The sequence below is a fragment of the Pinus tabuliformis genome, chromosome 3_2 (genome assembly GCF_031772625.1).
Source record: "Pinus tabuliformis cultivar Carrire ecotype Pingquan chromosome 3_2, CPIR1, whole genome shotgun sequence".
Lineage (NCBI taxonomy): Eukaryota > Viridiplantae > Streptophyta > Pinopsida > Pinales > Pinaceae > Pinus > Pinus tabuliformis.
The window spans coordinates 260,147,871-260,174,707 of NC_142302.1; positions in this window are offsets into that span (position 1 = coordinate 260,147,871).

A 26,837-nucleotide genomic window follows, 5' to 3' on the forward strand; every position below is an offset into this window, starting at 1 on the left:
CAATGGATCTACTGATGAGAATGAAAGAAAGAATAATTCAGATGGAGAAAGAATTGGAAAAAGCAGTGCAAGGCAAGCAGGGAGAGTCGACCTCCCAGCCACCTCAAACAGTTCCAACTAATGTCCCTGTTCCTCTTACACAAGCAGCAATGGTCCCTCCTATCATCCCAGCATCTACAATAGCTTCATCCACCACAGATGCTACAACGACAGCAACAACAACAGCACCTGAATCTAGCATGAACATGGATGAAATGATGAAAGCTATCAAGGAGCTAGAACTTCAGGCAACAGAGATAAAAGAGGCCAAGGAAAAGCTGGCCAAACTAGAAGTGAGCTACGATAAGTCCAAGGTGACAGTAGCTGAAAAAACAAGGGAAATTAAGGCCCTGAACGACAAAATAAAGGCCTTGGAGAAGGAGCTGAATATGGAGAAGGCTTTAACTAAAATAAAAAAGATTTTGTGGGCCAAAATTGGCCAATCAATCACTAGACAATGGAAGTCAATCCAAACCATGCATGAGCAGATAGAATTGATAGGCCGGGCTCAATTTGAGAATCAAAGGGCTAGAGCAGCATTAGGGAATATGCCTGAGCAGGCCAGTAAAATGATCCATTTCCTGAACACTCACACCAAAGAAGAGTTGGCAGCATTAGACATTAGCAACAGGACAGATACTGTTCTGACAACAAAAAAGGTGCTGACTCTAAGAAATTTTGTCCAAAGTCTAGAAAGAAAGTGTCAGGAAATGCAAGTAGAAGTAGATGACTTCAAGCTAAAGCTTGCAGAATTACAAAATAGAGGATTACCCAGCTTGTTAACCAGCGCCGAGAGACTGCTGACCTGGGAGCAATATGCCACCAGGATGAATAATTTTATAACAAATCAGCTCACAGCATCTTCAAGCTCCTCAGAAGAAGCAGGCCCTCCCTCCGGGCAGTCTCTATATGATAAATTAGAAAACCTGTTTTACATTGAGCATGAAATCAATCATCTTTTTGAGGTCACGCCCACTTTTTACAGATATACCGAGGCAGATGAGACATTAATAAAGATACAGAGACATCAGCTGCCTAGAGAAGATTGGTGGCAAGCAATGCTGGAAATTTTGCCCAAGTAATCTCGGCCTTTTTCCTCTTCGTTCAGCTTCAAATTTTGGTCAGATTTTGGTCATCTACAGGTCAGCAGAATGGAGTACGCTGGCACCAGACAGAGCAGTTGGACAACAGGTGGAGCAGGTCAAACCAATGACTCATCAAAGTGCTGGGACAGCAAGCCCGAAAAATGCAAATTTGAAAGCGCAGCCCCAGCCGACTCAGTTGGTCCCAAAAGTCAAAATTCTTTGACAGAATGGACAGCTAATCCACTAATATTTATTGCAGCATTTACTTTCTTCATTTACTTCCTTGGAAGAGTTGGTGATGTAATTTATTACATGAGGACTCATCATCTAGATATTTTGTATCTTATTTTTGTATATATACTTCCCCCTATAATGTATTTGAGGTTGGTTGATGATTCTCGCTCTAAGAGCTGCGCTGTAACTTTCAGATTTTCTAATACAAAGAGCTGGTGAAGTTTATGATTTCTGCACTGTCTGGATGTGAAAGTAATGAACTGCGTTCTGCTACAGAATTCCTGTGTTGTTTAATGGAACAATAAGTTTTCCTAAACCATGTTTTATCTTTCTGTATTTACAAAATTCACATATATGTTTCATGATCTTAGCAATAGAGAAGAAGAATAGCTCAGGACTTGTTTGAATGCACCCTCTGCTCAATCTCTGTTTCTAACTGTGTTTTCTTCAGAATTGGTCATAAATATGAATTCTTAATTGCTCATGTTTGCACTAATTCTTTCATTATGAATGTTGTTTAGGAATTCTTAATTGCTCCTAGATAATATTCTCACACTTCCCCTCTATCAGCTCAGTGAAAGATCCTTGACTGCCTTTCATTCCCTGATTTCATGCCATCGATTCCCAGATTTGAAGATTTGTTTCATGGATACCTGTCTGGCTCTGTAGCATTACCTCCTCCCCAACAAGCACTTTCAGCAGTACACAGTCATTGACTCCATTGCCCAATGGTCTAAGCTATTCTGAAAACTGCATATCAGTTCTATTTGAAATCACCATCCAAACAAATTTAAAACAAAACCCTGTGCATCATAACTAGCCTAAAATTACACCAAAACAAAGTTAAATCATAAAGAGAGAGCCCTCTCTGGTTGCAGGTAGGCTAGACATGTAGGTAAAAGATTGGTTAGTGGTTACCTCGGCCGTATTCCCTTAGGAGCCAGGGAACAACCTGAGTGTTAATAGTGGCCACCTGTACTATAATAGAATGGTCTTTGGGCTTTTAAAATCCTTTCGAATGCCAAAAACGATGGTTTTCTGTTTTACACAGAGAAACGTTGCAACACTGTGAAATTCCGCCAAAAATATGTTCATTTCGGACTTCAAAAGTCCTTAAATCCCGCCTATTTTCCTATCGGGTCCATCCTCATCGCTATCGTAAGTCTCTTCGGCCTTGCTCCTTTGTATTTTTTAAAATACGTTAAAATTGTGAAAATAACGTAAAAATGGCTTTCCCCCGAACTTGAAACAATATATATTTCCCTTCACGAACCCTTTCAGATCCGGTTCTTATCGCATCGCATATATGTATCTGTATAGGCCCCACTCCATAATGTTTCTCCGATTGCGATATCGCGATGCGATTAGTCGCAATCGCATATTGCGATAGCCCCGGGCCGTTGTAAGCACTCTGTTGTGGTTGCCGATTGCGATGTTGCAATGCAACGTGGGCCATCGATCTACATGCTTGATCGACGGTCCTCGTTGACTCCATTGATCACCATTGCTACACACATATGTTAAGCACCGATATCCGTTATCTTCCTGTGCAAATTTTGATTTCCGATCAGATCTGGACCATTGATCGGCTAGATCTGACGGCTACTGTGCATTTATTGTTCATGCCTCCAATACTCTATTTTTTCACGGTTTTCTCTTTTTTTGCCTCCCGATAGTGTTTTTCCGCCATTCTAAAAGGTTTTCTCAAGCGAATTTTTTTTTGGCCTTTTAAACGATTTTAAGGGTTTTCAAGACTTAGAGAGTGTTCTTGGATCTGTTTGGATCACTAGTGAAGTGGCCTAAGTTGCAGAGGAAGTTGCAGCAAAGATAGGTAAAGTGGTTGATAGAAAACCTTAGAGAAGCAGAGGCAGAAATGGAAGTTTCCATTTGTAGACCAGAACAGGTTGAAATGTTGGGTGAAGAGGATATTGGGAGATGAGCTGAAGATCTCATGGACTATTGGCATAGTTCATAACAATTAGAAGATATGATGACAAGGGAAGCAGATGAGGCAATGAAGCCTTGTGATTTTATTCTCATAGTTTGTGTATGTTTGCAGGATATGCAAAGGATGATGGAAAATTTGGTGAAACTGTCACAAACAAGAATGAAGCTCTTGAGGTGAAGTATGATGGAGAATGCCTTTTAGAGGAAGAAGGTGCTGATTTATTGCAACAGAAAGAGTTTATAGATGAAATTATGTTTGGTGTAAGACAATCAGATGAAGCTAATATGGACCAGAAGCCTAATGAAAATGCCATAGTGGTATTCAAAGAAGGTAAGAAAATGAATTTGTTTGATGAAATTGATGAAATACTTTGCAATATGATATTGCAGAAAACATGATAACTCAGGAGGATTTCTAGGAAAAGAATGAAGCTGAGAGTGGAAGTTGTGATGAACTACTGGAGAGATTTCACATGAAATAGATTTCTTGGAAATATTGCTCAAGGAACCTGAAGGAGAAATGAAGCTTTCAGAACCTGATAAAGAAAAGGATATGGTTACTATGCATGATAAGGATGAAATGTCTTTAACATTTATAGAGTTAAGTAAGTGTTTATACTTTTAAGATAATGATGTGACTGTAGGTACGAAGGACAACATTAATAAATATGATGTTGAAATCAGATAAATTGAGCAAAGATTATTTGAAGGTGAAATGGAAGATCAAGAGAAACAAGAAAGTTATGTCCTCAGAGACATGAAGGAAACAGAAGTATTAATCAGGCAGGATAAAGATAGAAGAAATCAACAATTTAAAAGAGAAGATCAACAACATGAGAGTGAAATTGAGGATGGAATTAGATTGCAGGAGTATAGAAACTGGCAACAAAATGAAGAACAAGAGATTAGTTTGGTAGTACAAAGAAATACAAATGAAGATCAAAGATACAGATGGAGAATGAAGAAATGGGTCAAGTGGAAGCTATTGCAATAGAGGTGGAATGGAAAGCTAATAAACGAGTTCAGGGAACTTGAACAAATTCATATTGATTTGTTAGAGAAGGAGATACTTAAAGAAATGGAGTCACAGTAAGAAGGATCTGCTGAAATCCAGAAAATCTATGATGGAAGATTGGTGCTTGAAGCATCAAAAGAGGACGGAGGGTCTTATATTTTGAAAAATGATAATTATTGTTTTCTTGCAGGTCATGTAAACTTGAGAGAAAACAAGCAGTTATTGGAAAATTTCATATAAACGGGTGAAAAGATGACTACCCATAGTCATCTGAAGAATAAAGAGAAAAGTTACAGTCAAGTGAAGGAAGATATATAGTCATATGACATCCAAAGGATAAGCTAAAAGGACGATGGAAAAGGAATTGTTGAGATCAAAAAAGTGTTTGGAAAGGAAGAGATCCATTCATACGAATATGGAACAAAGATTTTTCTCAGGAAAACTGATGAAGCTAATACAAACCAAGTGGGGAATCTTATGGTGTATTCAGGAAGTGGGAGTCAACCAGAAGAATTGATGATGAAATTATTTGAGGAGACCTTGGTTTCTCATACTAAGTTTTGAACTAATATTTTGTGTGTAAATGTAGGATACACTAAAGTAAGGAAACTATTTAAGGTTGTGATAAGGGAAATGATAATAAAAGATGTGATTTTTCAGAAGTTAGAAGAAGGAAATTCACATAATCTTGTGATGCAGAGGAAAGAGCAGCTGTTAAACATAGTTGTAGCGAATTATGCAGATATTGGACAACTATTGAGGACCAAAGCCAAAGGAGAACAGATACTAAAAGTTGATATAGAAGACTTTGTAGATGTTAAACAATGATTGAAGATTATTGACCTTGAAGAAAGCTAGAGTAGAGAAGGACTAAAGATAGATGTTGCAGACAATGAAGTTAGTAAAGATCGTGCAGAGCTCTTGGGAGAAATTCCAAATGAGATGAAAGATTTGTGGCATGAGTCAAGTCTTTTGGAGGAGAGGCAAGAAAACCAAAGAATAAGTGATCAGATTGTACAACCAAAACTGAATGAGAATGAAGAAGTTGTCATGGATGACAAATATGGGAAAGAAGTTGTCAGAAATGTTGGCATAATGAGGAAACAGGGTAAAGCATTTGTGTTTAATGAATTAATTGATTTTGGTGAATATTTATATGCAAGAACAAAGAAATGTGAAGTCAATTTGAAACAAGGAGTTGATTTTGAAGATCAGATCGAAGTAAGGAAGGGTGAGATCAGAATGTCTCAGAAAGATGGAATGATGTTGAATTTACAGTATGGAATTGTTGAACTAGAGATGAGTTCAAGAGATGATAGTAACAGGATTACTATTGTGCAACAGGGAGTTATTGATGAAGAAGAGGCTGAAAATGACATTTCAGAAGTAGACAAATATGATGCCATAATCATTAAGTGTGCAGAAATTAAGTTACTAGAAGAAGAGGTATTCCAAGTACCTAAGCAAGTAGGAAGAATTCTTAGTTTTCAGGAAATTTATGGAATTGCAGGTATACTTGAAATTGAAGTAATAAGTGGTGAAGCCATGAATGAGAAACCAGAAGAAGGAATTGGAATTATTGCAGGGGATCAATGGAGAAGGCATTGGCACAGGGATTATGATGTTCTGATGCAAGTACACATCAAGTTGCAGGAGAATAGTATTCATCATTTGAGAAGCGAAGTGGACAAAGAAATTGATGAGTTGTGGAGACTCATACAACAAAATTCCAATAGAATAAATGGAGGATAAAAGGAGAAAGGAAGATGGGCTGGAAAGAATGGTATAGGTGAAGGTAATGGTAAACTGCAAATTAAAGTGTGGAAGCCTGACATAAATTGTGATGATGAGCAAAAAGTAGTAATATATATGGAAGAGACAACAACAGACAGTGAGAGCATAGCTAATGGGGTGATGCAGCATAAAATATGGAGACCTGGAGAATGACAACCAACAATAGCAGTAACCAAGGACAGACTAACAAACAAAATATGGGATCCAGGAGGACACATATCAGAAGCATATGATCAGGAGATCATGATCATTTTTAACCTTGGGAGTTTGATGTAGGAGCATTTAGGCCTAGCTAGCAATGTGATGGTGTGGTCACATGTTGTGGCTAATGAAAGTTTGGAGGAAGAATTGGTTGTTTAATTTTATTAATTGCAAAGTATGTAAGTAGTTAATTGTTTCCTAATTTTGAACAAAATTGGGAATAAGTGGCAAGTGATCCTCCCTGCGTGGAGATCAAGCCAAGTAGTTATATTGATTAGTTAGGGTAGGATATGATTTCTAAATATATACTGAATTCCTTCATATGTGGAAGGAGACTGTTAGATAGAGAAGATATGTATTTTCCTGTCTTTTCTGAAGAGACAAAGAGAGAAGAGGATTCAAGAGGATTCAAGATGGGATTGTAAGCCTACGGGCAGATTAGGAAAGCAGAGGCTCTAATTAGAAGAATCAGGTCAGAGAGGGACGAAGAGCCTCAAACATGTAATTATGTGTTTATATGTTATATACAGAGAGTTGATTCTGCGTGTGGAAGAGTGTGATTCATTATTAATGATAAATTCTGTTGTATTAGTGATTCTGGTTAACATATGTGTCCAGGTGGAATTTGGTGAACACAGAGAGGAGAGTGAGATAGAGGAACTGTATATTTAGCCTTTTTAAAGCTATTCTGTGTGTATATGTGTTAATCATTTAAAATTCCATTTGTAGGCATATTGATCGACCATCGATCACTATAAGGATTGATGGCAATCCATTGATTAATTGAATGATAGTAATATGGATGTCATAACAGAGTATGGTAGAGGAAGGCATTTTAATGTAGAATCCATCAATTGGGAATGAAACTAAGTTAAAGAGGAATAGATAGATTTGATGCACAGGATCCATTGGATCTATGATATCAACAGTCCAGATCATGTCGCATGGAGCAGAACCATAAATATCGCATTGACAGAAACCCATTGGAATGATATTGGAATATGCCAATGAGAAGTGGCGATTGTGATATTGCGATTAAGCGTCAATCATGGGATCGAGTGCCAGATTGACGGTCCCGATGTGATTGCTAATTGCATATCAGAGAGGTCAAAGGGCTAGCGGTAATGGATGTTGCGATAACAATGTGCGAAGGGCTGATATGATGATAGCGATAAAGTGCCGATCGGCTATTGGAGGTTTCGAAAATCGGAGTGCCGCGTTGTGGAAAGTTTAGCAAGGAGTGGACCTGACGATCATTCTGAATGCGATTTTATAGTTTTTGAGATCCGACCTAAGTGTTTATGGCCGGGTTTCTATGTGTTGCAGTGTATTATGATATTATGTGTCTACGATAGTCGGGATAGTGATATTGCGATAGATCCTTAGAAAGGGGTGATGAGCAGACCTGAGGGAATTATAGATGTGGGTGAAATCCTTTTAAAGTCTAGCCTTAAGTGTTAAGGTGGGTTTTTCGTGTATTTCCATGTATTTCAATAAAGTGGCATGGTCCCGGGGTTTTAAAGGAAAAGGCATATAGATTAACACTTCCGATATGTATATGTGGGCATGAAGCTTAAAAGGCTTATAAGGGTGAATGAGTCCTGATAAGGTGTTTAGGGTGTGGCAGCCATATGGTTGCATAAAAAATGAAGCACACGAAATATGGTAGAAACCACACAAAACATTGCATGGGTCCAACTATGGCCAAGTAGAATATTATAATTAAGATTGGCATTGACAACTTCTACTTCCAGGTTAACAATTTTTCCTTCCAATTGAATTGGGAAGTCATTAAGAATACTATATGGACTGGAACCTCTACCATTGAAAGCTTCCAATGTATTAGGGTACTTGTTGAGAGGAGGAGAGCCAATTACTTTCTAACATGAAAGGGACATGATACAAGTGGAAGCACCCTCATCAATAACAGTCTGATGAATAGTCTTCCCTTTGATAACAAATTGCATAAGAAAGGAAAGTTGATGTGGGAGACGAGGAACATGGTTTTCGAGATCAAAAGTAAACAGGTTTGAATCTGTAGGATCAATCCATCCTATGGGGAATAGTAATTCTTTCCTTTCCAATGAACAAGTCTGAAGGACTGCCAAAGCTAACATCATCGAAGGTGCTTGAGCTAAATATTCCACAATGTTATAATGCTAAGCATCTCATGCATTTAGATTATACGATGACTTCCGAAGAACAACTTTGCGAGGTGGTTGAATAATGGAATCATCACTAGGCCGTTCAATATGAAGAGGACCAAAATTTGGTGGAGTGGAAGTAGAAGGCATATCAATGGCATCATTTTCCACAATCGATTTGGTAGGAGTCTAATAATCTTTTGATCAAGTAACAACAGAGACAGGTGCCGTGCCACTCAAAACTTGAGAGCCTCCAGATGTAGAGGATTGAGGTTTATCTACCAATTGAGTCTGTTGTGATAGAAAGGGTTATTTCTAAATGGTTGGTGTCCCTGGGGTGCCTTTTAGAATATGACTAACCTCAACACGATGGGGACAATATTTGGTATAATGATCTTCTTCACATATAAGACAAGGATATTTCAACTTGCGTTTTAATGTATCATCAGCAAACGATTTAGGAGAATCTTGTTTAGGGGTATCAGATTTAGCTTTAGCTTTAGCCGTGTTTTTCCCTTTTGAGGCTTTTTCTGCTATGGTAGATTGGACATCATTCACCTCATAATTTTTACCAGGATTTTTGGAAGTATTCAAAGGAGGAGAAGGTGCAATAGCGAGAATATATTTATGCTTTGAAGCAAGCAGAAGAAGAATTACTAGAATGTTGAGATATTGAAAAAATAATACCATCAATGGGTGGTGTCTCCGCATGTTGAGAAGATTCCAGATTAGTTGAAGGTCATGGGGAATCAGGTAAGAGATCATGGAGTGTGCCAAATTGTGAATATACAAAATCTAGATACTAAGCACAGGTGATGGCTTGTTCTTCAGTCACACAGCCACCCATAGCTGTCTTTGGTGATTTGATTAGTGAATGAATTAGTAAATCATTCGGTTAAAATCTCATTAGAGATATCAAACTTAATAAGATGACGCCAATGTCTCCATTCATGGATGTGATCAGAGATGTGAGTAGCAGTCATTTGTTTCAAAGACGTTAGGAGATGGACCCCAATTTCATATCAAACTGGTAGTTGAGAGTGAGTTAGAAAAGCCATAGCCAAGGTATTGAAATATTGAAAGGAACATTGAAATAACTCGATGTACCATTTGGTGGTAGCACCCATTAGAGTGTGCTGGAAAATATGTAGTCGAATGGAATTTCTGACCCAAAATTTGGATGAACACCATAAATGGTAGGTCATGACATGAGCTTGGGGGTCTTCTTTAGACTTCCCTTCGAATTTTAGACAGTCACCAGGAATTTTGGTAGGAACCAGAGGCCAATACAGTGAATGAAGTATTGGGTCATTTGTAAGCTTCGACACATCTAGTAACTCCAATGTAGATAAAAACATAAATTGAAGATTAAAATGCATGAAAGGCCTTTCAAAAGGTCCAAATTGAGGATTCCAACCTTGTTGGTATTGATTTCCCCCCCATATTGGCATATTTTGAACATAGGGATTTTGATACTGCCCCCACCTGGAGGAATTTTGACCATAACAAGGTTGAGTCTATCTCCACTGAGGTGGGTTCTGACCAGGATAGGTTTGATATTGACTTGACACAGGATGTTGAGAACCATAAGGAGGATAAGTAGTCTGTCAGGAGTATTGAGCATAGGGTTGTTGATGTAACGATTGACCTTAGTGCTACAATAATTATTGATAAAAACATTACTGCATGTAAGGTCCTTGCCACTAATAGGTTCCTTGTGCATATTGATAGGTTCCTTGTTGATATTGATAGGTTACTTGCTACTAATATGAGCCTTGTTGCAAAGGATTACCAGCTCCTAAAGGATAAGTTCCAGAAGTAGACTGAAACTGACCAGACGACCCAAATGAGGGACTAGGACCAGAATGCATTTGGGATCCTTCCTGTTGATTGAGAGGTGGGTTTTGAGGTTGTTGTGAACCATAAGGAGGGTATGACTATTGGTAAGTTATTTGAGCTGAAAGAGGCTGCTGATAAGGAATTTACTAGATCCAGATGGAATGGAGTTTACACTAGGATAAGGAATACTACTAAGAGTTTGACTTGCTATTGTAACATGAGTTTGGGATTCGACACTCACATAATTTTCACCAAAGATAGGAAGTACATATGGAGGAGGTGGTGGGATAGACAACGTCGAAGATTTCCCACTCAATGGAGGTGGTGTAACCACTGTAGTGGTTGAAAGAGGATATGAAGAACCTATAGGGACATTCGCTGCCCTAATCGTGACTATAGGTTGGGAAGAAACCAAAGGTTAAACAAGAATTTAGGAAGCCATGTTTGAAACAAATGGGATAATGATAGGCATAATTCTAGATGACCATATGAGATGGTGATAAAGTGAAGATGCACTTCGAGTACCCGAAACCAAATGACCAAGAGAGGTATAATTCGAAGGAAGTAAAGGTACATTGATTTCAGGGGGTGGAGTCATCCCACTCCCCATATAAGGAGAGGGAACCTGTGGAAATAATTTAGGTGGAAATGGATATTTAGAACCATTTCCAATACCAGGAGTATGGGTGGTTGAGACTTCCATTGGAGGATATCGAGGAGACATTGGCATAGATGGAATCTCACCTTCTAATTCCATGGGTGGAAACAATTGATGAGGAGGAACCCATGACGTACTAGGAGAAAATTCCAAAGGTATGTTAGGATTATCAAACAGACTATATGGGCCTTGAGGGGATATCACCAAAGGATCCGATTCGTAAAGCGGATTCGGGGGAAACAAAAAGAATTGTTGAGGAACCTCAGGAATTTCTAGTTCATATTCCTGAGATGACGAAAAATACTCTCGAGGTGGAGGACTAGAAGCAAGGGGTTGAATGATCAGGACAAGTCCAAGTTCAAAACCTTGATCTTCAAGCGACTATGGAATCTTACGATGGACTCCTTCTGATAATCCTTGATATCAAATTGTGAAGCGGGTATGTGAGGTGAACTTGGCGTTTCTGCCACAATGGCCTTTTCTCAAAATCAAAAGGAGAGGAGGTGATTTAATTGAGATTTAATTAAAATTTACCATTAATAAGTCATAATGAGTCCAAGGAGAATTGCATGGGTAGGACATGTTATCGTGGGCAGTAAAATTTATAACTTTAAAACAAAAAATAAATAAAAAGGCTAATCTAGGCAAAAGGTTTTACCAAGTATCTGTGAACCACTATATACACCTTGGTGGAACCAAGGACTTAATGTATGATGACCAATCTCCTCGAATGATGTGTTCAGTGTATCACGTCTACAAGGCAACTGACTTGGTTACCTGTGGCTAAATGATAACAACCTAGGGGGGTCTCCCAATATATACGCGATGGTACAGGGAGCACAAGTCTATGTTAGCATTGTTTAATGCGTAACCATTTGATGAGAGTGTTCCCATATACTTTACATACATGGAGCACCTCTAATATACCTGAAAGTACTAGAGAACGATCCTAAATACTTCCATACATGTAACGAGATATCACCCCTGGGATATAACATTGGCAGATAATGACAACTGCTAGAACACGTCTCTAGCGTAGACCTCTAATTTTTTTCATTAAGTTCCAAATGCTCCTTAGGTTAACTAAGTAAACTTTAATGTTTATCTTGAATTATGTTTTAGTTTTGGGGCTCAAAATGATGTCACCTGAACGCCTAAGATTCAACTATATGAGAAAAGAAAAACTTTCCGTTTCCATGAAAGATAGACTAATCAAGGGAAAAAGTTTCAAACAATAATGCATCAAATGAAATGCATCAAGCAAAAGTCCTTCTACTAAATTTCACTTTTTCTTTCAAAATGCAATGCCAAAAAGTAAAAATGATTTTCACTTTTCACTATCCTAAATGCAACTTTTGAACAGTAAAATGATTTTCCCTTTTACTAAGATTCACTTATACGAACGATGTTTTTCTTTTAATTTTAAATGATCTAATGCAACTAATGAATCAACCAAAGAAATATGAAATTCAATTCAAATCCACCTACATTAAAATATTTTTCACTTTTCCTTTTGAAAATATGATGATGCACTTCTTTCAGCTTGAGAATCAAACAATGTGATCTATGCTTGATTATAAACCAAAAATAACTTTCCAATGCAAATAAACTAATGCAACTTGAAAATCATCCCCAATGGTTAGCTCAGTTGGTCGAGTTCCTGTTGCTAAGTATCTTGCCAATTGGAAGATCAAGGTGTCAAATCTCCTCAACACCCTTGGGGTTAGGCCCTGCTTGTTTGGCCGATAGGTAGATCCCTTTGGGTTGATATGCTCAGATTTTTTTGTGGATGTAGTGGCCACCCAATGTCCATGAACCACCCTTAAAAAAACCCTAATTCAACTTGAAAAGAAAATTTTTAAAAACAAGCTAAAACAAATGCAAAATGATGTTTTTCAATGATTTCCATAGAAAAAAGCACTCAATCAGTCAACAAAACCAATATCCTAATGACTCAAACAAGAAGAAAGTGATGACCAATTGAACTAAAATCCCTACGACTCAATCAAACCTCACTTCAAGTACTTCAAAGCCAATGAGACAAATTTCACAAATTAATAAGGCAACCAGAAAAAACACTGACAAATCCAAGCACAAAGAGCAGGGAAAGACCTCAGAAGTTAAGACACACTGGACCCTATGACAGAAACCCTAAATTTCTCAACTTTCAAGGATCAACGCAAGTGTTACAGTCAAATCCGTGTTGACAGGGGTTTCAGCACGACTGTTCCAGGAAAAAACATGCTGGATGAGAAATATTGGGAAAAATAAAAAGAATTTCAAAGGGAAGTCCAGACTTAACAGTCTAAAGTACTGATCACTCAAAGTGCAAACCTATATAGAATCCAAATGATTGATAATTCAACAGTTGGCCAAATTGATCAAAAGAACAAATCGAAGAAAGAGGTTGAAAAGGCTAAAATTTCCCCAGTGGAGTTGTCATTTTGTTGTGAAGACAATCCCTTATGTGGACATAAGTGATCTCTTTAGTCCTATGAGAGGATATAGCAACAAACCAGACAAACTAGTGTAGGCTTTCCTAGTTTATGTTGAAAAATGAAAAGTGAGAGAGAGAAACCTACCTCACTTTGATGCTAAGTGCTCAACCTTTGATGATGATATCAATCCCTTAACCTCTAGGCTCTCTCCTTGCTATTCCTTGCATCTAAATACTTGTAAGAGAGATCAAAAGACAAAAAGAGATACAATAGCATACATAGTATAATTCAAACATAAACTACATGACAAATCAAGGAGTATCATGCTAAATGAATAAAGACTTATACACTTATGGAAAGTAAAGACAAGATGTATTTATTAATGAATTAAAAAGGGAAGCATACATCCATTGCCTTGATGTTGGAGACCTCCTTTGTAGTGGATTTCCAAGTCCAAGCCAATACCATTCAAGCACTCCTTCTCCTTAGTTAGATGGGTAGCATTTAGGCATAGTTTCAGCATATGAATGCAGGCAAGCAATGACCAACCATTTGGGGGTAGAAGGGACTTGATTTATAGGAAGGTAGAGGGAGTCAAGGATCCATAAAAGAGGAAGGAAGCTCCACATATCAAGGGGATGATCCCTAAAGGTAGGATCAATGACTCAAAATGGGAGAAATCAGCCATACCTTCATTCAACAACATCCAACTGATTGTTCTCAAAGCTTCTAGCAAGAGAAGCTTCTCCTCCACTTTAGGAAAGACTATCAGAAGAGGTTCAACACAGGTTTTCCTATCAAAATCCACACCGGCAACATTATCTCAACATACTAAAACAAGTTATCACCACGGGCCAACATTAGTGCAAAGCGCACTGATCCTGAAAACTAGGGTTTTATGCAAATTTCTCTAGAATTCTCTAAGGGCAACTCTTCTTCTATTCTTCAGGGATATTTCTGTATGTGTTTTATGGTGAGTACACTTTGACAGTTTTCTTCATTTTATCGCTTCAGGATATGGGACGGAAAGTGTGACAAAATACTATATAACATATATCGATAAATAAGAGGTCAAGAATGGAGGATATATAAAAGTGCTTGGATATGTTCTTTGTCATTAAGGACTTGTTAAATGACTTAGGAAGGTTCAAATCATGGGTAAGAGTGGAAGAAAGATCTAATCACTTCCTTATAACTCTACAAATGGACTATGATGTGAATAAGCCTCCTATGCCATTCAATTTTAACCCATATTGGTTTTGATGAAAAGGAGTATGGAGCTTGAATCTCTGAGTGGAAGTCTAATGAACTAGGATAAGGATATTGAGCCATGAAAGATTTCTAAGAAAAATTGACTAGAATAAAATCATAATAAATATATAGTTTAGCTATCATAATTCTCAAGAAAACATGAGATTATAGGAAATGAGACTTAAATGGATGTGTTTTATGATCAATTGAAGATGACTCCAGGTGAGAATGCCATAAAAGGAAATGAAGAAATTGGAAGTGTTGGCTTAATGGGCCATGACCCAGGTTCAACGTTAATTAGCCAAGCAAATTCCTACAATACTGGCCCTTTCAACATCCATTCATGGAGTGCTTATTGAAGTCTCACCCAAAGCAGTATGGGGGGATGCAGGAACCAAGCTTTTGCACCCAAAGATGGTAGTGATGTTGTCTTATACCCTAAACCTTCCTTCACGCAGGTCGATAAGCCTTTAAGGGATTATCGGTATACTCCTCTTAGTTTTCCTCTAGACCTCTGCGAAGGTCAATGACTATCCTTCATGTACCCTAGATAGGCGGACCAAACACTTATGTGCCTATGTAGCTACTCTTACTTTCGTAATTACCCATATTAGCTTAAGTATCTGATAACTTCAACATGCATTTAGATGATCTTCAAGTAAACAAATATTCTTACTTGCATTCCTATAGCAAAGAAAAAAAAATGGATTCGTGCATCAATACAACATTAAACCATAAGACCAATATTCATCATAACATAATCATATGCATTATAAAATAATTTAAATAGATCATACACAAATAATTCTAGAATAATTCTCTTTATTGATGCTTAAGATCTTCCTTACAGACTCTGACGCCCTGTGTACACAGCTACAGGGGTCCGCACACTTAGCTATGGACTTCTACCCTAGGCCTCTACGCATAAAATTGTAGATCCACTTTCCTACGCTAAGAATCTTCACTCTTAGCTCTCACAGACCCATTACATTCATGAATGACTCAAAAATATCAAGAATGAACTCCCTTATACTCTTCTAAGACTTTCCTTTTTATATAATCCCATGTTCCACAGACCATGGGTAGATCTCCTAAAGCCAACATGACTTACATAAACTAAGGGCGAAAACCCTTTATGAAACTTCACATCTTCGCGCTCTGTGACAACAAAATGCGGAGAATTTACACTTCTTATACAAAAACTTGGGCTTTTTGCCCCAAAAATTTGGCTTTTAACCCAAAAATTGACCCAAGGGAACCCGTTCCCATTAGGCCCCCAACATAAATATGGTGACTCACCCCCGAATCACTCTTCTGGCATGGATATCTTGTCGCGAAGGCCTCTTAGCTCCACTTGTACCACTGCAACTTTGGCGACACATTGTGTCGCCACCTGCTTAACCTGTTCCACCAGTTGCTCCATTACTGGTCGTGCGCTATCTGCTTTGACTTGCTGTTATGTTGCCTATAGGCTAGCCAATTTTCTGTCAATTGTGGCAGCGAGCACATAGGCCTCATCCAACCAAGGCCCCAATATGGCCTTCAGTACTGCCTCTCTTCACTGTGTTGCATCCACCTATTCCTTTAGTCCCTTTGCATCCTGCAGCTTGGCCAAATTCTGTGTGATGACAATGGTGCAAGTCGTCACTCTGACCTCGTTGTACTATTGCCGTAATTCCCTCGCCTTTGTTGCTAACCTTTGTAGGTTGGGATCTTCCTACAGACTGGTAAGGACCTCTAGTGACTCCTCAAAGAGCGCAATGCAATTTGTTACTGTGACATCTATTGTAGGAACTGCATCCTTGACAGCTGCCTCGCGTTGCTCTCTGACCTCTGGTGGATTTGAAGGTTGGGCCTTCAACTCAAGCTTTGTGATCTTAAGGTTCAACTCAAACTGAACCTTGGCTAGCTCTGTCTTTGCGTCGTGCACACGTGCAACGTGTTTTCAAATTTTGGCCTCCACTAATGCTTCCTCTGGGATATGTAACTCTTGAACGATTCTACATGCTTCAACGACTACTCCCGTGGTGTGCTCATTCTTCTGCTGCACCTTATTCCATGTGTCAATTGCTGAAGTCTTCTCGATGAACAACTGCCTATTGTTCACCTTTTGTTTGTTGATCACACTCAGCGCGCGCTGCTCTTGAGCCTGAAGTTTTGCTATCACACTTGCCTGTAAGGTGTGAAGGGCTTCACTTGGAAGCGTGACCAAGTTCAACCCAACCTTCTTGAGCGCGCTGACAGTAACCTTGTTAGCCTCCGCTTGTGCAGTCAAAGCTCCATCCTGTAGCACGACGGCTTGGGGATCCAAGGAGTGGGCCATCTTTGTTGCTTCAGAGGTCCCTGCCGCCAAACTAGTCGACACTGCACTGCCCCGCCCAACACCGGTATGTAGTTGAGTAGTTTGGATCTGCAGCTTGCACAGACCTGTTTGAATGGAAACCAACGCTTGCCTTTGCTGCTACTCAAACTGCTGCATCAGTTCCATGGTTGCATCCTGTACTTTATCTCCGATGTCATCCAAGTCACCTTCTGTCAAGGTGATTGGGTCAAGTGATGATTTAATAGCCTCAGACTTCTTCTGTAGCCCTTCTTTTCCTGATCCCGAGTGCGATTTATCTAGAATGGAGTACTCTCCTAGTCTCCACAACCCTGTTCCTATTGCTGCTCGTCATCCTCTATTTGTAGCGAAGGGGACCTCTAACTTTTCAGAGTCATGCTCTTCCTCCCCTTCCTTCTCTACGACCTCCTCCTTTGCAGCGAACCCTGCTCGGGCTTTTTCCTCAGCCTCGTTTTTCCTCCTTTCAGCCAACTGTTGCATCTTCAACCAGGCCTCTTCCTTCTTGTGCTTTCCTTTAGACTTACTAGACCCAACTGACAATCTGAGGACGTGCGACACTTTGCTGGCCAATGCTCAAGAACCAATGCGATTGCATCGTCTATCACAAGGTATGGGAGATCATACCACTTATGCTCAGGGTCCTTCAATGCCTGCATGGAGACACAATGGAAGTCTGCTTTGAACTCCACATATCTCGACAACTGCTCGAAGACAGTTGGTGAGAGCCGTGGCTTGCAGTTTATCGTGGTGCGAATGCTTGCCTCCATTAGCACCCAAAATATCTCATTGTCCTTTACCCTTTTGGGGTCCTTTGTGGCCTAGAGTGAAGTGAACTTCGCTGCTTCTGGAAGATCTAATGCGATCAGAGGAAACTGACTATCCTCCAGTAATTCCCACGTGACCAGTACGATTGATAGCAGAAGCCATGCATAATGGAAGGTCTTACTCTAGCCTTGTGCTTTTTTGTAGTTTGCAAGGAACTCACTACAGAGGTAGCATGCCCAATTGAATTTTACGCCCTCCACGCACTCGGCCGCTAATGACACAACTGGTGCTGACACTTCATCTCCGTGACACTTCCTCATTATTTTCCCAGCCAGGATCTAGATGGCTACCTTAACCGTAGGGTTGGTTATTCTGGAAATTGAGTAGCCACTTGGCTTCTTGACAAGCTTAAACTTGTCATTCATTCACTTGGCGAGGTCGTGCTCACTCGTCTTTCCGTCAAATGCCTTGGCCAGATTCATCCCTAAGTGCAGTAGCAATGTGATCCTATGGATCAACATATTGGTCATTGGTATTAGTTCTCCTAACCATAGGCACCCGTCGTGCACCAAGCACAAAAATTGTTTGATCACTATCAAAGTGATGGGCGTGCGGTTGTAATGCAGCACTTATAGCAGGTTTAGCAATCCTACCTTGTCCACCCCTTTAATCCACAACCTCGACTCTAGAGTGGTGACACCAGAATATTTATAGAAGACGTGGGTCATAAATGTATCAATCACCAAGTGGGGGAACCACTCAGTATCCACCAAATACCAATCCTTTAATGTCATATGTGGCATGCGCACCAAGCACGGACCTTCGAATGTGATCTGGTCTCGCAGGAATGGTGTGTTAAGTAAAAATTTTCCCTCATCTGTGTCCTTCTGGACCTTCATCTTGCCTTGGTGCAGAGGGATGTATTCTAGTAACTTGGAAATAGGGTCTACCCCCTCAATATAGATATCCTCTGTGCCCATACCAATGTCTTCCATGCCCTCATCAAATTCTAGGTCTACCACCTTGCATTTCTCCTGCACGATAGGCTTCTCTTTCTTTTGGTGCTTTCCCGGTGACTCTGCACCGACTGTGTCACTTTATGCTTGTCTTTCTTTGTCTTAGGCCCCTCCTTTTGGTAGAGTAGGCCTTGTCCTAGGAGACCTTGACAACTTTGGCACTTCTGCGGGCGCCTCTACACTTACGACCTCAAGGGCAGCTCCCTCAGAGGCCATCGATTCTCCATCACTTGTGGTTTTCACGGGCGCCGACATGAGGCTAGTAAAAAGCTCCTGGGTTGCTTTCGGCAATTTGTCAAACACTGAACTAGCCACCAAAGCCTCAAAACTCTCAAGGTTCATGTGCAACAGATAGCTTGACACCTTAATTCTCAACATGCAAAGTTTTTTTCGTTGGGCGACCATCTGTAATTTATAGGAAAATTCAAATTCGAATTCGACCATTCCCCCAAAAATCGATTCATAAATTCTAGATTGGCAGCAGATTTTCAAAGATCTCATATTTAAGTTCGGCCTTAAATGCCACCTCGCCACTCCTCTTAGCCATTTTAGCACTGTCAAATCATGAACAGTGACCATAATGGTCACTTTCTGGCTTCCCTATGCAGCTGATCCTCCTATACTGCAGCTCCCCTCGTGCATCTGCTGATTCTGTGACGTTCCTCCTTTCCACACAATCCCCCCGTCATGCAGTTCTACACCTGGGACAATGTAGTTTATAGTCCTGCGCCTCCTTTCAGCTACTTAGAGCGCTAAGAATATGCTTCCATCATATAGTCATCTAGTCGGATCCTAGGTGTATGGCTTCAATCGACTGCCATTTACCTTCCCTGGAAATGGATCTCCATTCAACTTCACCATTTGAACTCCTCCACCATCGATAATCTCTTTGATGACATAGGGCCCTAGCCAGTGCATCCGAAATTTTTCTGCAAGTTTATCAAACTTGCTGTCATATAAAAACACTAAATCATTTACCTTGAAGGTGCATAGTTTGATGTGTTGATTGTGCCATGCCTTTTCGCGCTCTTTTTGAACTTACTTATGGAATCCAGCCAAATATCTATCCTCTTCCAGCTTCGTCAACTGCGTGAGCCGCTCTTCTAGGGCTCAGTGATCCACCATTCTTGTGAATTCCGCTATGCACATACTAGGAACAATGTACTCCATTTGCATCACAATTTCTACACCATAAACCAATTTGAAAGGCATTTGTCCAGTCAACTTTTTGCAAGTCGTTCTGTAAGCCCATAGCACTGTGGGTACAGGCACATCCTAGTCATTTCTTTGTGCATTGCGAACCTTCATCAACACACTCTCCAATATCTTATTAAATGCTTCAACTGTCCCATTAGACTGCAGGTGATACGTCATACTCTTTTGTTGATAAACTTTGAATTCTTCCATCAATGTGCTGATTGTCTCATTAACATGAAAATCTTCGGGCAACCAAACCTAGTCAGTACATAGTCAAAGATGAACTTTGCTATTGTTTCCCCTGTATAGTCCTTCACAGGCTATGCCTCCACCCATCTGGTCAAATACTCAGTCGTGATGATGATGTACCATGCACCTATCTTCTTTCCAGAGGTTGAATTGGTCCTACAAAATCAATCGCCCACTTCTCAAATGGATGTAATGACTGCTGCAGATTCATAGGCAGCTCATCCCTCTGGGATGGTCTGCCCATCCTCTGACATGCATTACATGCCTTACAATAAGCCTTTGAATCCTTATGAAGCATCAACCACCACAACCCAGTGCGTAAAATCTTCTATGTTGTTGCTTTTCCTACATAATGTCCTCCCGCAGCTCCTCCATGAGCTTCAGTGAGGATGTTGCTTCATTCAAACTCAGGCACATAATGTCATAGTATTTCATCCGAGCCCATTTTATATAAGTGCCCTTCAATGACAAAAAAATCTGCTGCGTGCACCACCAACTCCTTCTTTTATTGACTAGTATACCCCTTTGGAGCCATTCCTGTTGTGAGGAAGTGTATGATATCTTCAAAGTGATTGTCTGCAACACGCACTACAAAACGCTACGCGTTAGGCAGTCCTTCCTCCAAATTAATAGGCTCCTCTCCTATTTCAATGTGTGATAGATGATCAGGTCTGACGTTCAATCGTCTTGGCTTCGCAATAACTTCGAAATCATATTCTTGAAACAGCAACAACCATCTGCATATCTTCCCCCCCAACACAGGCTTGTTAACCAAGTACTTCAATACAGAATGGTTTGTATACATCTTAAAGTGTCCACCTAGCAAGTAGTTTCTAAACTTCTAGAGCACGTACACCATAGCCAAACCTTCATGCTTTGTCGTTAAATAATTCTTCTCAGCTTTAGATAACTTCCTACTCACAAAAGCTATAGGGTGATCCAACTCTCCCTCACTGACCTATGTAAGTACTTCCCCAAGCGCAATACATGACACGTCCACATGCACATGAAATTCCTTCTTCCAATCCGGGAAGACTAGGATTGGCACGATGACCATATTTTCCTTTAACACATCTAAGCTTTGATGAAATTATACATTAAATAGAATGTAGCATCCTTATTTAGAAACTTCGCCATCTGCGCGGTAATCTGGGCATAAATCTTAATGAACTTTCTATAGTATCTCGTATGCCACAACATTGCACGAAGCTATTTCACACTTTTTGGTGCCTCTAAGTTAATTATAACTGCTATCTTAGCTCGGTCAACCATGAATCATTGTCTGCACACCACATGGCCCAACAAGATTCCGAAAGGAACGCAGAACAAACATTTCTTCAAATTGAGCATGATCTAATACCTCCGGCATGTATCCAACATCAATCATAGGCTGGATACATGGCATTTCACCAGCCCAAACATCGTCCAATCTTCAAATTATACCTCCAGAAACTTGTGAATGAAGTCCTTAAACGCCGCGATGACTACATGCCAAAGATTGCTAGCGCGTTCTTCAGTCCAAAAGGCATTACAATATACTGAAAGCACCCCCACTCCATGGTGAAGGTCATCTTACTTCTATCCTCTGACACGATCTTGATCTGATGGTACCCCGAGAACCCATCCATGAATGAATATGCTTCTTGTCCTCCTACATTATCTAGCACTTCATCGGTGAACGAAGTTGGAAAAGGACCATGCACACAAGTGTCATTCAACTTCCTGAGATCTACACATATCCTTTTTTCATCCTTCTGTTTCTTTTCCTGAACTACTATTGGGCTCATCTAATCAAAATCTTCTACTAGTTCAATAATACCCATCGCAAGCATTTTATCCAACTCTAAGTAGACTCTTTCTTTATACTTCGGATTGAGGCGGTAAGGCCTCTGCTTGATCGGCTTTGCATCCGGTTTCAACATAATTTTCATAACTCCTAGGTCCCCTATTATCCCTTTCAACTCTGAAAACTTCGTAGGGAACAAGTCTTGATATTCGCAAAGCAATTCAATGACCTTATCTATTGTTGCGTCATCCCAGTAGTCCCCAATCTTTGCAAATTTCGGCTCCGCCTCTGTTCCAATGTTCACTTGTCTTGTTTTTAGCGGCGTGGTGATATCTGGATTTTCAATTTGTGGTCCTTCAACTTCATGGTGACCTTCAGTCTCTGGGATATTAATGTTCCTCGGATCCTCATCCTCTTCTTCGGCAGTCACATTGTAGCACTCCAGCACGTGGCACAACTAGGTGGTCCAATCCAGTTGAATTAAGTCCAAGGGATCTTGCGGTACTCTGAAGATTGTTGCCTTGACTTCCTGCAATACCTCATCAATACTTTGAAACCCATCCTCAAAGCTAAACGTCATCAAGAATCCTTGTTGCAAAACATCCCATTCTTCAGTGCCATGGCGAAGCTCTATTTCCAAGTACCAATTCATCGGTATTACATCCAAAGTATGAAAAAACAGATGCACCCATTCAGGCTGAGGCTCTACTCCATAAACCTTAGTCCATTTGGCCAGGTGATTGCGTGGATCATCCCTTCCATCATATTTCTCTATTAGCCGCACTTGTTGGTGACCAAACCATAATATCATCATCTTTCTGTACACACGCCAATCATCAAAACTCTCTTTGTGCTTACCCCACCATCTCACAAGCGTAGCACACAATGCCCAATCCAAGTCCTCAAAGTGATGATTCTCTGGCACTTTCCTTTTGAATGCATCCAAAAATTTATTGACATCAGTTAAACCATCATAGTAAGGAAAAATTCTTACATCCGATGATACACAACACAACAACTTGGTCATCATGTTACAGCTCAACGTAGATACTTCATGCAGTCGTTTCTGCCAATGCTCCAACTCCTCATCTGAATCTGATGTGAAGGAACTTTCATGGTCCCAGGTAATGCATCTAGCTATTGTTGGATTCACCCAATCTTGATCTGACGTTGTTATCTTGTAAATATGGTCCAAATCATCATTGCTTTCATAATCGTGGACTAGTTCAGTATAGTGCATCCTTTCGTAGGGTCCAGGGGTACTACTACACGGAAATCTTTCTTCTCAAATATCATCTTCCGCTTCTTCAAATTGATTACCCCATTCATGTTAGTAGCTCAATCAATCCCAAGGAGCACAGGGTAGGGATTTTTGTCATCCACAATCTCTATCACTTCAAAATCAACCAATGTGCTCACACCCTCAATATCAACCATCACTTCCTATAATCTTCCCATGGGGATGACTTTTTGCTGATTTTCCATTCTTAACTGAATCAGAGATAACTGTAGTGCAGGTCTCCCCATCCTCTCCCATGTCTGTTTAGGAAAAACATTTGTGTCTGACATCCGATCTAGAATAGCTTGATCCATCACATATTCTCCTATCTTCGCAGTGAGGCTCATCTCATGCCCCGTTCTTTCCTTATGCTTACCAATCTTCCTGACTATGCATGGTCTGTCAGGAGTGTTTTCTTTTACAACACACTTATTTATTAGCTCCTACAGTCCTTTCACAACCTTGCTATCGTGCAACAGCTTCATACAGGTCTCCATGAAAGTAATAAGTATGGAAGGGTCCATCTCTTCAACTGGATTATCCTGACTTCCTGAGGTAGAGGTCTCTGCGAAGCTTTTCTTTGCTTCCATAAATGTTTCCCTTGCGTGCTTTAGATCAAACCGAAGCTCATTTTTTGGCACTTTGCGGACCCATTCACCTTCTTCAGGTTGCTTCCCCTTATCTTCACCAGTCGTCATTCCACTCTCCAGCACAATATTTACCTTAGGATCCTCCTCGAGAGGCTCAACCATCATCATCTACAGGTTCTGAGTCGGCTACTGAGGTTGCGCCACCTTTTCACGTATCTTAGCTAATAATACAAGAAAATCCTCTATCATATGGTCAAACTGAGTACAATATCTACATGAGAGACGTTTCAAGTTCATGCAATCTCACTCCTAGTGTCCTAGTCCTCCACAGTTGTAACAAATGACCTGTCCCCTACCTCTACTAGGTCATCCTCCACCTCGGCCTCACCTGTGCCCCTGATATTCACCTCACGCTCCCCTAGTGCCTTGGTCCAGAGGCCAACATTCTTCTTGCACCCTATATTCGGGTGTTCTATTCATCATTAGCTCATAACTACGGAAATTACGCTCATCCTGTTTCACCGATTGACAGAAGTTGTAGAAAGCTGTTGCAGTGTCTGTACAAATTTCTGCAGCAAATGGCAATTGTCTGTCACATGTTTTCCAGCTACCTGATAGATAGCACACCATAGTGTGGGCCCTATACTTGGCCCAAATTCATCTTCCGGCTTCAGAGGTATTGGCCCCCCTGCTGCAACATAATTCACAAATATTGGACAATGATCTTTTTCATGCCCTCGACTTTTGCACTTTAGGCACCAAACTTCTTCACGCACCTCTGGCCAAACTGTTCTATCTTTCTTCAGACTCTAAAATTATAGGCATAGGTTCTACAAATGTGCGTGAATTTACTGAACCCATAAATTAGCATCTTGCATCAGTGTCTCGTGTATTCTCATTGCAATCTCCAGGGCTTCTGCCTAGGTTCCAATCTTTTGCTGTGACAAAGCAACCCTTAGATGAGGCAGGAACAAAGCCACAAACCATTTGCAGTGCTTCTCATCTGTAAGATTCATGTTGGCTTCGCGGATTGTGCACTTCAACCTATGATCCAAATCCCAGGGTGTCTCACCAGGCTTCATCATGATCTCCTTGAATCCCATAATTGATTGAGCTTCAGATTTGGGCCTGCCTTATTCAGCGTGGTTTGAATATCTGCTAATGAAGCCATTAGGTTATCAGTGCAGTACTTAATGTACCATGTTAGTGCGCATTCCTGCAAAGAAGTAACCAAAGTTGCTTTCTTCATCTCATCATCTGTATTACCCCGAGCTCCCCATATGTCCTTCGCGACGAACCAAAATTGGTCCGGGTCCTCAGTTCCTGACCCCTTGAATACATGCAATTTTACTGAATTTTCCATATTGGATGGTGGCGGTGGTGTGGGTGAAGGCGTATGCGGTGGAGGTGAAGATGGAGGTGGTGTGGGTGGATGGGGTATTCGCGGGAACCCTTATCTTATCAGTTGAACAATGCTCTGTGGAGAAGCCTGTGTTGCTTCCTCATTGTCACTTAGAGGAGGTCCAATCAGTGGGCTATATTCAGGGCCTATTTTCCCTCTATCCCTGAAGATCTTTCCACTTCGTGTAGCTCCAAACATCAAGGTAGCTGCATAACCCGCTTTTCACACAAGAGCATCTTAATCCAAGTATTTAAAGACCTTAAATACTTACCTCATGGTCCCTTGAAGAAGTGGCGCTCTGCTTCACTGTAACTGACCGAAGTATTGACCGCGAACTCTGTCACGAATCCTCCTATGATATGATCGAGCCAATGATTGACAACGTGTGTGATCTTATCTTCAGAGGCTTCTAATCTCCGCACTAACTCTGGGGTCTAGACTATTGGACCGTCAAGCCTCCACCTTCCTTGGCTGTCTACCAATTTCGCGATCCACTTGTATAATTCAACTGGGAAGGAACATAAGAAGATTTCGTGTATCTCTGTGTACAGATATCTATCCAACCACTGTTCTTTCATCAATTGCGGATTCTTGTTATCTTGAGTGTCAAATTCATGGATCTTTCTATCCAATGAGTCTTCGATCTCCTTCTTATTTGGATTCAGTGATGCAACATCACACTTCTCTTTATGTAGATCCTGGTCCCGACAATGGAACCATTTGTTGGTGTGATGGGCCCTGACCCAGGTTCAACGTTAATTAGCCAAGCAAATCCCTACACTATTGGCCCTTTTGGCATTAATCTGTGGACACGGACTGAAGTCTCACCTGAAGTAGTATAGGGGGATGCAGGAACCAAGTTTCTGCACCCATAGATGGTAGTGATGTCGTTTTATACCCTAACCATTCCTTTGCGCAGATTGATAAACCTTTTAGAGATTATTGGTATACTCCTCTTAGTCATCCTCTAGACCTCCGCGAAGGTCTATGACTATCCTTCACATACCCTAGATAGGCAGATCAGACACTTACGCGCCTCTATAACTACTCTTACTTCTGTAATTACCCAGATTAGCTTAAGTATCTGATAACTTCAACATGCATTAAGGTGATCTCGCGTAAACAAATATTCTTACTTGCATTCGTATAACGAAGCAAAACATATGGATTCATGCATCAATACAACATTAAACCATAAACCCAGTATTCATCATAACATAATCATATGCATTTATAAGAGAATTTAAATAGATCATACAAAGATAATTCCAGAATAATTCTCTTTATTGATACTTCAGATCTTCCTTACAGACTCTGACCGCCTTGCACACACAACTACAGGGGTCCGCACACTCAGCTACAGACAGTTGCAGAGCCTCTTTCCTACACTAAGACTCTTCGCTCTTAGCTCTCACAGACCCATTACATTCATCAATGACTCAAAAAATATCAATACTAAACTGCCTTAGACTCTTCTAAGACTTCCATTTTTATACAATCCCATGGTCTACAGACCATGGGTAGATCTCCTACAGGCGACATGACTTACATAAACTAAAGGCGAAAA